Source organism: Nerophis ophidion, linkage group LG10, assembly GCF_033978795.1.
Source record: "Nerophis ophidion isolate RoL-2023_Sa linkage group LG10, RoL_Noph_v1.0, whole genome shotgun sequence".
Classification (NCBI taxonomy): domain Eukaryota; kingdom Metazoa; phylum Chordata; class Actinopteri; order Syngnathiformes; family Syngnathidae; genus Nerophis; species Nerophis ophidion.
This window is the reverse complement of record NC_084620.1, coordinates 50807201-50819700: the sequence shown is the minus strand read 5'-3', so window position 1 is coordinate 50819700 and position 12500 is coordinate 50807201. Positions and strand designations below refer to the sequence as shown.

The window sequence follows — 12500 nt, the reverse complement described above, 5'->3', positions numbered from 1 at the left end:
GTATTCCAATTTACGCATGCAGTCATTCTTTCATAATTTCATTTGTGAATTTTGTTGGTGTTTATTGCAGTCAAGTAACGTAAACAAACCTAAAGAGAACTGTTTTCTGCAGGTTTAGTGCAAGGAAATAACGGCTGTGTAACATGTATTTGGTCTTTTATTTCAATTTAAGCATGCAGTCATTCTTTCATAATTTCATTCGTGAATTGTCTTGGTGTTTATGGCAGTCAAGTAACATAAACATACGTGAGAAGAAATATTTTCTGCAGGTTTAGTGCCAGGAAGTTACGGCTGTGTAACATGTATTTGGTCTTTATTTGCTATTTAAGCATGCAGTCATTCTTTCATAATTTCATTCATGAATTTCGTTGGTTTTTATTGCAGTCAAGTAACATAAACAAACCTGAGAAGAACTATTTTCTGCAGGTTTAGTGACAGGAAGTTACGGCTGTGTAACATGTATTCGGTCTTTTATTCCAATTTAAGTATGCAGTTATTCTTTCATAATTTCATTCGCAAATTTTGTTGGTGTTTATTGCAGTCAAGTAACATAAACAAACCTGAAAATACGTATTTTCTGCAGGGTTAGTGGCAGGAAATAACGGCTGTGTAACATGTATTTGGTCTTTCATTCCAATTTAAGCATGCAGTCATTCTTTCATAATTTCATTCGTGAATTTTGTTGGTGTTTATTGCAGTCAAGTAACATAAACAAACCTGAGAGGAACTACTTTCTGCAGGTTTAGTGCCAGGAAATAACGGCTGTGGAACATGTATTTGGTCTTGTATTCCAATTTACGCATGCTGTCATTCTTTCATAATTTCATTCGTGAATTTTTTTGGTGTTTATTGCAGTCAAGTAACATAAACAAACCTGAGAAGAACTATTTTCTGCAGGTTTAGTGCCAGGAAGTTACGGCTGTGTAACATGTATTTGGTATTTTATTCCAATTTAAGCATGCAGTCATTCTTTCATAATTTCATTCGTGAATTTTGTTGGTGTTTATTGCAGTCAAGTAACATAAACAAACCTGAGAAGAACTATTTTCTGCAAGTTTAGTGCCAGGAAGTTACGGCTGTGTAACATGTATTTGGCATTTTATTCCAATTTAAGCATGCAGTCATTCTTTCATAATTTCATTGGTAAATGTTGTTGGTGTTTATTGCAGTCAAGTAACATAAACAAACCCGAGAATAACTATTTTCTTCGTGTTTAGTGCCAGGAAGTTACGGTACATGTATTTGGTCTTTTATTCCAGTTCAAGCATACAGTCATTCTTTCATAATTTCATTCGCAAATTTTGTTGGTGTTTATTGCAGTCAAGTAACATAAACAAACCTGAGAAGAACTATTTTCTGCAGGTTTAGTGCCAGGAAATAACGGCTGTGTAACATGTATTCGGTCTTTAATTCCAATTTAAGCATACAGTCATTCTTTCATAATTTCATTCGTGAAGTTTGTTGGTGTTTATTGCAGTCAAGTAACATAAATAAACCTGAGAATACTTATTTTCTGCAGGTTTAGTGCCAGGAAATAACGGCTGTGTAACATGTATTTGGTCTTTTATTCCAATTTAAGCATGCAGTCATTCTTTCATAATTTCATTCATGAATTTTGTTGGTTTTTATTGCAGTCAAGTAACATAAACAAACCTGAGAAGAACTATTTTCTGCAGGTTTAGTGCCAGGAAGTTACGGCTGTGTAACATGTATTTGGTCTTTTATTCCAATTTAAGTATGCAGTCATTCTTTCATAATTTCATTCGCAAATTTTGTTGGTGTTTATTGCAGTCAACTAACATAAACAAACCTGAGAAGAACCATTTTCTGCAGGTTTAGTGCCTGGAAATAACGTCTGCGTATCATGTATTTGGTCCATTATTCCAATTTAAGCATGCAGTCATTCTTTCATAATTTCATTCGTAAAGTTTGTTGGTGTTTATTGCAGTCAACTAACATAAACAAACTTTAGAAGAACTATTTTCTGCGGGTTTATTGCCAGGAAATATCGGCTGTGTAACATGTATTTGTTCTTTTATTCCAATTTAAGCATAGTCATTCTTTCATAATTTCATTCGCAAATTTTGTTGGTGTTTATTGCAGTCAAGTAACATAAACAAACCAAAGAAGAACTATTTTTTGCAAGTTTAGTGCCAGGAAATAACATCTGTGGAACATGTATTTCGTCTTGTATTCCAATTTACGCATGCAGTCATTCTTTCATAATTTCATTCGTGAATTTTGTTGGTGTTTATTGCAGTCAAGAAACATAAACAAACCTTAAAAGAACTATTTTCTGCGGGTTTATTGCCAGGAAATATCGGCTGTGTAACATGTATTTGGTCTTTTATTCCAATTTAAGCATAGTCATTCTTTCATAATTTCATTCGCAAATTTTGTTGGTGTTTATTGCAGTCAAGTAACATAATCAAACCAAAAAATAACTATTTTTTGCAAGTTTAGTGCCAGGAAATAACGTCTGTGCAACATGTATTTCGTCTTGTATTCCAATTTACGCATGCAGTCATTCTTTCATAATTTCATTTGTGAATTTTGTTGGTGTTTATTGCAGTCAAGTAACGTAAACAAACCTAAAGACAACTATTTTCTGCAGGTTTAGTGCCAGGAAATAACGGCTGTGTAACATGTATTTGGTCTTTTATTCCAATTTAAGTATGCAGTCATTCTTTCATAATTTCATTCGTGAATTGTGTTGGTGTTTATTGCAGTCAAGTATCCTAAACAAACCTGCGAACTATTTTCTGCAGGTTTAGTGCCAGAAAGTTACTGCTGTGTAACATGTATTTGGTCTTTTATTCCGATTTAAGCATGCATTCATTCTTTTCTAATTTCATTCGTGAATTTTGTTGGTGTTTATTGCAGTCAACTAACATAAACAAACCTGAGAAGAACTATTTTCTGCAGGTTTAGTGCCAGGAAATAACGGCTGTGTAACATGTATTTGAGCTTTTATTCCAATTTAAGCATGCAGTCATTCTTTCATAATTTCATTTGTGAAGTTTGTTGGTGTTTATTGCAGTCAAGTAATATAAACAAACCTGAGAATACTTATTTTCTGGAGGTTTAGTGCCAGGAAGTTACGGCTGTGTAACATGTATTTGGTCTTTTATTGCAATCAAAGCATGCAGTCCTTCTTTCATAATTTCATTTGTGAATTTTGTTGGTGTTTATTCCAGTCAAGTAACATAAACAAACCTGAGGAGAACTATTTTCTGCAGGTTTAGTGCCAGGAAATAACGGCTGTGTAACATGTATTTGGTCTTTTATTCCAATTTAAGTGTGCAGTCATTCTTTCATAATTTAATTTGTGAAGTTTGTTGGTGTTTATTGCAGTCAAGAAATATAAACAAACCTGATAAGAACTATTTTCTGCAGGTTTATTGCCAGGAAGTTACGGCTGTGTAACATGTATTCGGTCTTTTATTCCAATTTAAGTGTGCAGTCATTCTTTCATAATTTAATTTGTGAAGTTTGTTGGTGTTTATTGCAGTCAAGAAACATAAACAAACCTGAGAAGAACTATTTTCTGCAGGTTTAGTGCCAGAATGTTACGGCTGTGTAACATGTATTTGGTCTTTTATTCCAATTTAACTGCATTTCTATCTATGGGCCCACTTGTATAATCTCAACATAACTGTACAAATATTACTATTAACTATCGGTCATTTATCTGAGGACACCCTCTAAAGCAGTGTTTTTCAACCTTTTCTGAGCCACGGCACATTTTCTTTCTTTTTTTGACAGTAAAAAGTTGTTCTCGCAATTGTTGGATATGAATTCAAACCACAACCAAGCATGTGTCAATATAGCTCTTGTATCAAAGTAGGTGTACCTGTCATCACCCGTCACATCACACCCTGACTTATTTGGGGTTTTTTTCAGTTTTCCTGTGTGTAGTGTTTACTATTTTTGGTGTTGATCGTCATGCTCCACATGCTGTAAGTTTTTGCTGCCGTCCAGCATTCTGTTTTTGATTACTTTGTAGCCAGTTCAGTTCTAGCTTCGTTCTGCTTAGCCTTTCCTAAGCTTCAATGCCTTTTCTTAGCGGCACTCGCCCTTTGTTTATTTTTGGTTTAAGCATCAGACACCTTTTTACCTGCACTCTGCCTCCCGCTGTCTGCATGTGATCGCGACAAACCATGTTCCCGACAACCGCAAAGCCATTAGCTACCTGCTGCCACCTACTGATACGGAAGAGTATTACACGGTCTAGATAGCACCGACACTCAAAAACGGCACATGTCTGGATTATAATTACTGGTTTGCAAAAATTAAATAGTTTGCCTTTTCTTTGGCCCACCCCTATAATCTCTACCTACATTTGAAAAAAAGGCAACTCTCTTTATTTTGACAAAAAAAAACAATGACTTATGTGTTGTTTGGGAATAGTTGGTAATGTTTATGTGCAGTAAAACCTTCCAATAACTTAAAGACCAACTGACACCCACTACTACCGACCACACAGTCTGATAGTTTATATATCAATGATGAAATATTAACATTGCAACACATGCCAATACGGCCGGGTTAGTTTACTAACTTGCAATTTTAAATTTCTCGCAGAAGTATCCTGCTGAAACGGCGCGCGCGCGAGACGCCAAGCATTGTAGAGGACATTTTGTTCCAGCACCGTTCCCAGCTATAAGTCATCTGTTTTCATCGCATAATTCCACAGTATTCTGGACATCTGTGTTGCTGAATCTTTTGCAATAATGGAGACGTCAAAGAAGAAAGCTGTAGGTGGGAAGCGGTGTATTGCGGCCGCCTTTAGCAACACAAACATAGCCGGTGTTTCATTTCATTCCCAAAAGATGACGGTGAAGCTTTACTGTGGAACAGACGGGTCATGCGAACACGGTTGGATTGGACCACACACACAAAGTACAGTGTATTATGCAGCGATCATTTCGTAAGATCGTGTATCGAAGAGGGTCCCTTGCGAAGGGCAGAGAAGGGCATCGCCACCAGCCATGGACTGGTGCTGAAGAAAGGTGCGGGGCCGACCTTCAGGTTGTACAGGTGCGACCATATAATCTCACTAAAACACTAGTAACACAATAAGCAGATAAGGGATTTTCCAGAAATATCCTAGTAAATTTGTCTAATAACATCTGAATCGCTCCCACTGTATAGTCTTTTTTTTTTCTAGTCCTTCACTCTCACTTTCCTCATCCACAAATCTTTTATCCTCGCTCAAATTAATGGGGAAATCGTCGCTTTCTTGGTCCAAATCGCTCTCGCTGCTGGTGGCCATGATTGTAAACAATGTTCAGATGTGAGGAGCTCCACAACCCGTGACGTCACGCGCACATCGTCTGCTACTTCCGGTACAGGCAAGGCTTTTTTTTTTATCAGCACCAAAAGTTGCGAACTTTATCGTCGATGTTCTTTACTAAATCCTTTCAGCAGAAATATGACAATATCGCGAAATGATCAAGTATGACACATAGAATGGACCTGCTATCCCCGTTTGAATAAGAAAATCTCATTTCAGTAGGCCTTTAACATACCTTCATGTAAATAGTAAATACTTGTTTAGCGCTTTTCTACGTTCAAGGTACTCAAAGCGCTTTGACACTACTTCCACATTCACACACACACACATTCACACACTGATGGCGGTAGCTGCCATGCCAGGCCCTAACCACCATCAGGAGCAAGGGTGAAGTGTCTTGTTCAAGGACACAACGGACGTGATTTAATGGTAAAAGGTGGGGATCGAACCAGGAACCCTCGGGTTGCTGGCACGGACACTCTCCCAACTTTTGTCCTTGAGCAAGACACTTCACCCTTGCTCCTGATGGGTGGTGATTAGGGCCTGGCATGACAGCTCCCGCCCGCCATCAGTGTGTGTGTGTGTGTGTGTGTGTGTGTGTGTGTGTGTGTGTGTGTGTGTGTGTAAACAGTGTTTCTTGGTTGTGTGCGACTTGTGCAACACAGAGTTTTGCTGGCATTTGTGTGAACACTTTAAACTTGAAAAGCGCGTCGCCATGGTGATGTGGCGTGTGTTCGCACGCTACAACAGCGTCTTCTTCCTGGCTGGATGTGGAGGATGAACGTTTGTTTGCTTGTTTTTTATAACCACTCCGGTGTGATTTAGGATATGAAGAGTTGTGTTTAGTGCAAATATTTGTCAGGCTGAGCGGGTCGGAGGGGGTTTTGACAGCCGTGTGTGTGTGTGTGTGTGTGTGTGTGTGTGTGTGTGTGTGTGTGTGTGTGTGTGTGTGTGTGTGTGTGTGTGTGTGTGTGTGTGTGTGCGCTTGTATTTCTACCCTTCTTGGGACACAAAGAAAGAAAAGTAGCTTCCATATGAGGGTGGTCCCAAAAAGGAGTTGTTTTTTTCTTCAAATTGATTGTGTGTCACTTCTAAAAGTGCTCCCCCTCTGGTCAACATATGAAATAACAAGTGGGTGTAAGAAATTGAAATGTGCCCCATTTGGCCAAAATTAATTCAACAAAAATGAATAAATATGTATATAGAGACAGGCTGTAATAACGTGAAGTAAATAATGAAGATTAAAACACAATAACAAACAAACAAAAATTATAAAAATAATAACTAAAAGCAGTCTTTCTCACACTGTTGACTTTTTTCTTAAAAATTGGAAACAATTTCAAATGTTCTCTCCATTTCTGTTATATTGCAATATTTTCTCGTAAAATTTTCTTTATGTAGTGAAGTGAAGTGAAGTATATTTATATAGCGCTTTTCTCAAAGTGACTCAAAGCGCTTTACATAGTGAAACCCAATATCTAATTTGTTTTACATTTAAACCAGTGCGGGTGGCACTGGGAGCAGGTGGGTAAAGTGTCTTGCCCAAGGACACAACGGCAGTGACTAGGATGGCAGAAGCGGGGATCGAACCGGCAACCCTCAAGTTGCTGGCACGGCGACTCTACCAACCGAGCTATACCGCCCCAAAATGTAAAATTGTTTCTTTTTTATGTTAAAATACAGTCTATTATACAGCATTATTCACAATTTTTAATGCAAAATGGTGACATTTGTCACATAAAAATTCTGACTTTTATCACGGTATTACCCATTTTTTTGTTGAAAACGTGACATTCTCCCCCCTCTGGTCAACATATGAAATAACAAGTGGGTTTGCTCCCCCTCTGGCCAGTGTGTGTAATAACAAGTGTTTGTGAGAAATTGAAATGTGCCTCCTTTGGCCAAAATTAATAAATAATAAATAACTAAATATATAGAGAGACATACTGTTATAACTTGACTTAAATAATGAATATTAAAAAACAATTACACACACACACAAAAAAAATAAATAAACAAAAGCAGTCTTTTTCACACAATGTGTTGACTTTTTTCTTAAAAAATTGGTAACAATTTTTCATATTCTTTCTGTTTCTGTTATATTGCAATATGTTCTCGTAAAATTTTCTTTATGTAGAATTGTTTCTTATTTTATGTTAAAATACAGTCTATTATACAGCATTATTCACCATTTTTAATGCTAAGTGGTGACATTTGTCACATAAAATTCTGGCTTTTATCACGGTATTACCCATTTTTTGGTTGAAAACGTGACGTTCTCCCCCTCTGGGCAACATATGAAATAACAAGTGGGTGTAAGAAATTGAAATGTGCCCCGTTTGGCCAAAATTAATTTAATAAAAAATGAATAAATATGTATATAGAGACATGCTGTAATAACGTGAAGTATATAATGAAAATTTAAACACAGTTACAAATAAACAATAATAATAGTAATAATAATAATATCTAAAGGCAGTTTTTTTCTCACAATGTGTTGACTTTTTGCTTAAAAAAATGGTAACAATTTCTCATATTCTTTCTTTTTTGTTATACTGCAGTATTTTCTCGTAAAATTTTCTTTATGTAAAATTGTTTCTTTTTTATGTTAAAATAGTCTATTATACAGCATTACCACGGTATTGCCCATTTTTTTGTTGAAAAAGTGACATTGTCCCCCTTTGGTCAACATATGAAATAACAAGTGGGTTTTCTCCCCCTCTGGCCAGTGTGTGTAATAAGAAGTGTGTCAGAAATTCAAATGTGCCTCATTTGGCCAAAATTAATAAATAATAAATAACTAAATAAATAAATATTTAGAGAGACATACTGTAATAACTTGACCTAAATAATGAATATTAAAAAAACAATTATGCAAAACAAAAAATAAAATAGATAAAAGAAGTCTTTTTATCACAATGTGCTGACCTTTTTTCTTATAAAATTGGGAACAATTTCTCATATTCTTTCTGTTTCTGTTATATTGCAATATTTTCTCAAAAAATGTTTCTTTTTTTATGTAAAATTGTTTCCTTTTTATGTAAAAATACAGTTTATTATACAGCATTATTCACCATTTTTAATTTAAAAAAAAATGGTGACGTTTTTCACAAAATTCTGACTTATCGTGCACGGTATTGCCCAGTTTTTTGTTGAAAAAGTGACATTCTCCCCCCCTCTGGTCAACATATGAAATAACAAGTGTGTTTGCTTCCCCTCTGGCCAGTGTGTGTAATAACAAGTGTGTTTCAGAAATCAAAATGTGCCTCCTTTGGCCAAAATTAATAAATAATAAATAAATATTTATATAGAGACATACTGTAATAACTTCAAATAAAAAATGAAGATTAACGACTTATTACACACACACACACACACATTCACACACCATAAAATAAATAAATAACCAGTCTTTTTCTCAGAATGTGTCGACTCTTCTCATAAAATTGGGAACAATTTCTCACATTCTTTCTGTGTCTGTAAAATTGCAAACTTTTCTTGTGAAATAATTGCTTTTTTATGTAAAATTAGTACTTTTTAATGCAAAATGGTGACATTTCTCATACAAAATTCTGACTTATCACAATATTGCCATTTTGTTTGTTGTTCTTGTAAAATAGTCATATTTTTTAGTAAAATTACGGTTATTGTACTATTGCTAACATTTGAAATTTTTCTGAATAAATTGTAACTTTTGTCGAGTAAAATTACGACTTTTCATAATACTGCCCCAATTCAAAGTTTTTCTTGTGAAATTGTAACCTTTTTGTTGTGAAATTTTAAATTTTCACAATAATAGTTTTTATATTTACATAGTTTGTATATATTATTCATGTTGTAAATATACTTCTTTATATATCTAGAAAGGCTGCTCTATAGAGGGAAGCATTTTTCTAAAGGTCTCCAGAAGGTCAGAAATACATGAATGTGTGTGTGTGTGCGTGTGTGTGGGGGGGTGTGTGTTGTATTTCTACCCTTCTTGAAACACGAAGAAAGAAAAGTATCTTCCATATGAAGAGGTGTGAACAAGTGATGACATAAATCATAGTCCCGATAACATTGCATCTAATAGAAAGGCAAATACTAGAGTCTGTGAACATTGCTCCAAAGTCAGGATGTTTTTGTTGATTTAATGTGCATACAAAAGTAAACATTGACATTGGCTTTTTTCAAAATTGACTGTGTGCCGGTTTTATAAGTGCTCCTCCTCTGGTCAACATACGAAATAACAAGTGGGTTTGCGCCCCCTCTGGCCAGTGTGTGTAATAACGAGTGTGTGTAAGAAATTGAAATGTGCCCCCTTTGGCCAAAATTAATTTAAAAAACATCCAAACATGTAAAGAGAGACATAATGTAATAAGTTAAAGTAAATAATGCAGATTAAAAAACAATTACACACACACACAAAGTAAAATAAATAAAAGCAGTCTTTTTCTCACAGTGTCGACTTTTTTCTTATAAAATTGGGAAAAAAAATTCATATGCTTTCTGTTTCTGTAGTATTGCCATATTTTCTTGTAAAATTATAATTTTTTTTATTTAAAATTAGTACTTTTTAATGCAAACTGGTGACATTTCTCACGTAAAATTCAGACTTTTATCACAATATTGCCAATTTTTTTGTTGTTCTTGTAAAATAGTGACATTTTCTTGAGTAAAATCATGACTTTTGTCATAGTTTTGCCAGGTAAAATTCCAATTAATACCATACTATTTCCAACATAACAAAGTTTTTTTTTTAAATAAAATTGCAAGTAAAATTACAATGGGTCTTGCGGACCCTAGTTACGGCTATTTTCATAACACTGCCAAAATTCTAAGTTTTTTGGGGGAAATTGTGACCTTTTTTCTTGTGAAATTTCAACAACAATATTTTGCATATTTGTATAGTTTGTTAATATTATTTATGCTGTAAATAAGGTAACAAATACAAGACTGTGTGTGTGCGTGTGTGCGTGTGTGTGTGTGTGTGTGTGTGTGTGTGTGTGTGTGTGTGTGTGTGTGTGTGTGTGTGTGTGTGTGTGTGTGTGTGTGTGTGTGTGTGTGTGTGTTGATATCAACTGTCAAAAAAGAAATGGAATCAGATCATAGACGCTATGTTACATACCGTAAATTACGAACTCTAAGCCGCTACATTTTTCCCTACGCTTTGAACACTGCGGCTTATAAAACGTGGCTGATTCATCGGTTTCCTTCGCTGTCAGCCAAAATGCAAAATAGTTTTGGGGTAAAAAAAAAAAACATAAAACAAGCAAAGACATGTAAAAAGGTGTTTTATTGTTTTTGTGCTATGGCGCCATCTTTCCGACGAATTTGCTTCCTGCGGGTGCGGCTGGGTGAATACTTTAAATCTTCGAACCTGAAGTACATGTGCCATTCCATTTTCTAGCCGTCTATAGCGTTTCTACTCATACAGATTCTCCATTCGTCGCTCCAATCGACGTTTTGTAGTTTTTACAATATAACTAAAACAATTCTTACTTACTAAACCGTCCCGTGTGAGATGTCTGTAGGAGTGTTTTCATGCATATTTGTACATGCTGTCGTAATGTAATCAAGCTAGCGTCATTAGCATTAGCCGATATGCTAACGCGTTTACGAGTGCCTGTGTTGGTATTATTAACTTACATTCTGTTTGTATTGTTTCATTTTCACAAATTCCTCAGTAAATCCACCAAAACATCACCGTGGAGTTTTTGATTCTGTTTCGCTGATTGGAGACCATGACTTCTGTTTTGTTTGATCAGCTGTTTTACTGCCCCGTTACAGAAAAGGTATGTAAATAAACATTCACAGAACATTTCTGTGGAAGTAACTTATTTTACAACGTATATATCTGCGGCTAACGAATGGAAAAAATAGTTTTTCTGATATCGATGTGCATTTTTATTTTTGATAGTTAATACAGAGTGGCATTACGGTCAGTTTATCCTCATCTCAACGGACGTTTCCAGGTGTCTCGATGGAAGCCATCAGAAAAGATTTGATAGTTTTTTTTTTAAGGAACTTTCTCTCAGCATTTTATTACGTGCGGCGTACACCGCACTCAAACTTTGAGTGCAATAAAGCGTTTCACCTTGCAGGGTCGCTGGATTTATTCCAGCCGCAGAAGCGCGTAATAACAAAAAATACTTAAGTTGACGAGAGAATAAACGGAAGGCCAGATGTGACAAAGAAACCACGTTGAAGGTAATGTGCATCTTTGACGCAAGTCAAAGGAGGTTACACACCTTTTTTTCCACTTAAAGGGGAACTACCCTCTTTTTCCCTTATGTAAGACAACATGTTTTCTTTTTTATGTGAATGATGCTGTATAATAGCCTGTATTCTTATTATTCACATGTGAATAATGCTGTATAATTGACTGTATTTATATTATTCACATGTGAATAAAGCTGTATAATAGACTATATATTATTCAAATGTGAATAATGTTGTATAATAGACTATTTATATTATTCACATGTGAATAATGCTGTATAATAGACTGTATTTGTTATTCACATGTAAATAATGCTGTATAATAGACTGTATTTATATTATTCACATTTGAATAATGCTGTATAATAGACTGTATTTATATTATTCACATTTGAATAACTCTGTATAATAGACTATAGTTGTATTATTCACATGTGAATAATGCTGTATAATAGACTGTATTTTTATTATTCACATGTGAATAATGCTGTATAATAGACTATATTTATACTATTCACATGTGAATAATGCTGTATAATGGACTGTATTAATATTATACACATGTGAATAATGCTGTATAATAGACTGTATTCATGTTATTCACATGTGAATAATACTGTATAATAGACTGTATTTATATTATTCACATTTGAATAATGCTTTATAATAGAATGTATTTGTTATTCACATGTGAATAATGCCGTATATCCATCCATTCATCCATTTTCTACCGCTTATTCCCCTTCGGGGTCGCGGGGGGCGCTGGCGCCCATCTCAGCTACAATCGGGCGGAAGGCGGGGTACACCCTGGACAAGGCGCCACCTCATCGCAGGGCCAACACAGATAGACAGACAACATTCACACTCACATTCACACACTAGGGCCAATTTAGTGTTGCCAATCAACCTATCCCCAGGTGCATGTCTTTGGAAGTGGGAGGAAGCCGGAGTACCCGGAGGGAACCCACGCATTCACGGGGAGAACATGCAAACTCCACACAGA

General features: G+C 35.4%; 1 protein-coding gene across 1 annotated transcript in view; it reads right to left on the bottom strand.

The window, feature by feature from the left end:
- The window catches only part of LOC133560967 (chemokine-like protein TAFA-2), a 208524-nt gene that overhangs the window by 125034 nt on the left and 70990 nt on the right, over positions 1-12500 (bottom strand). The window lies entirely within an intron of this gene.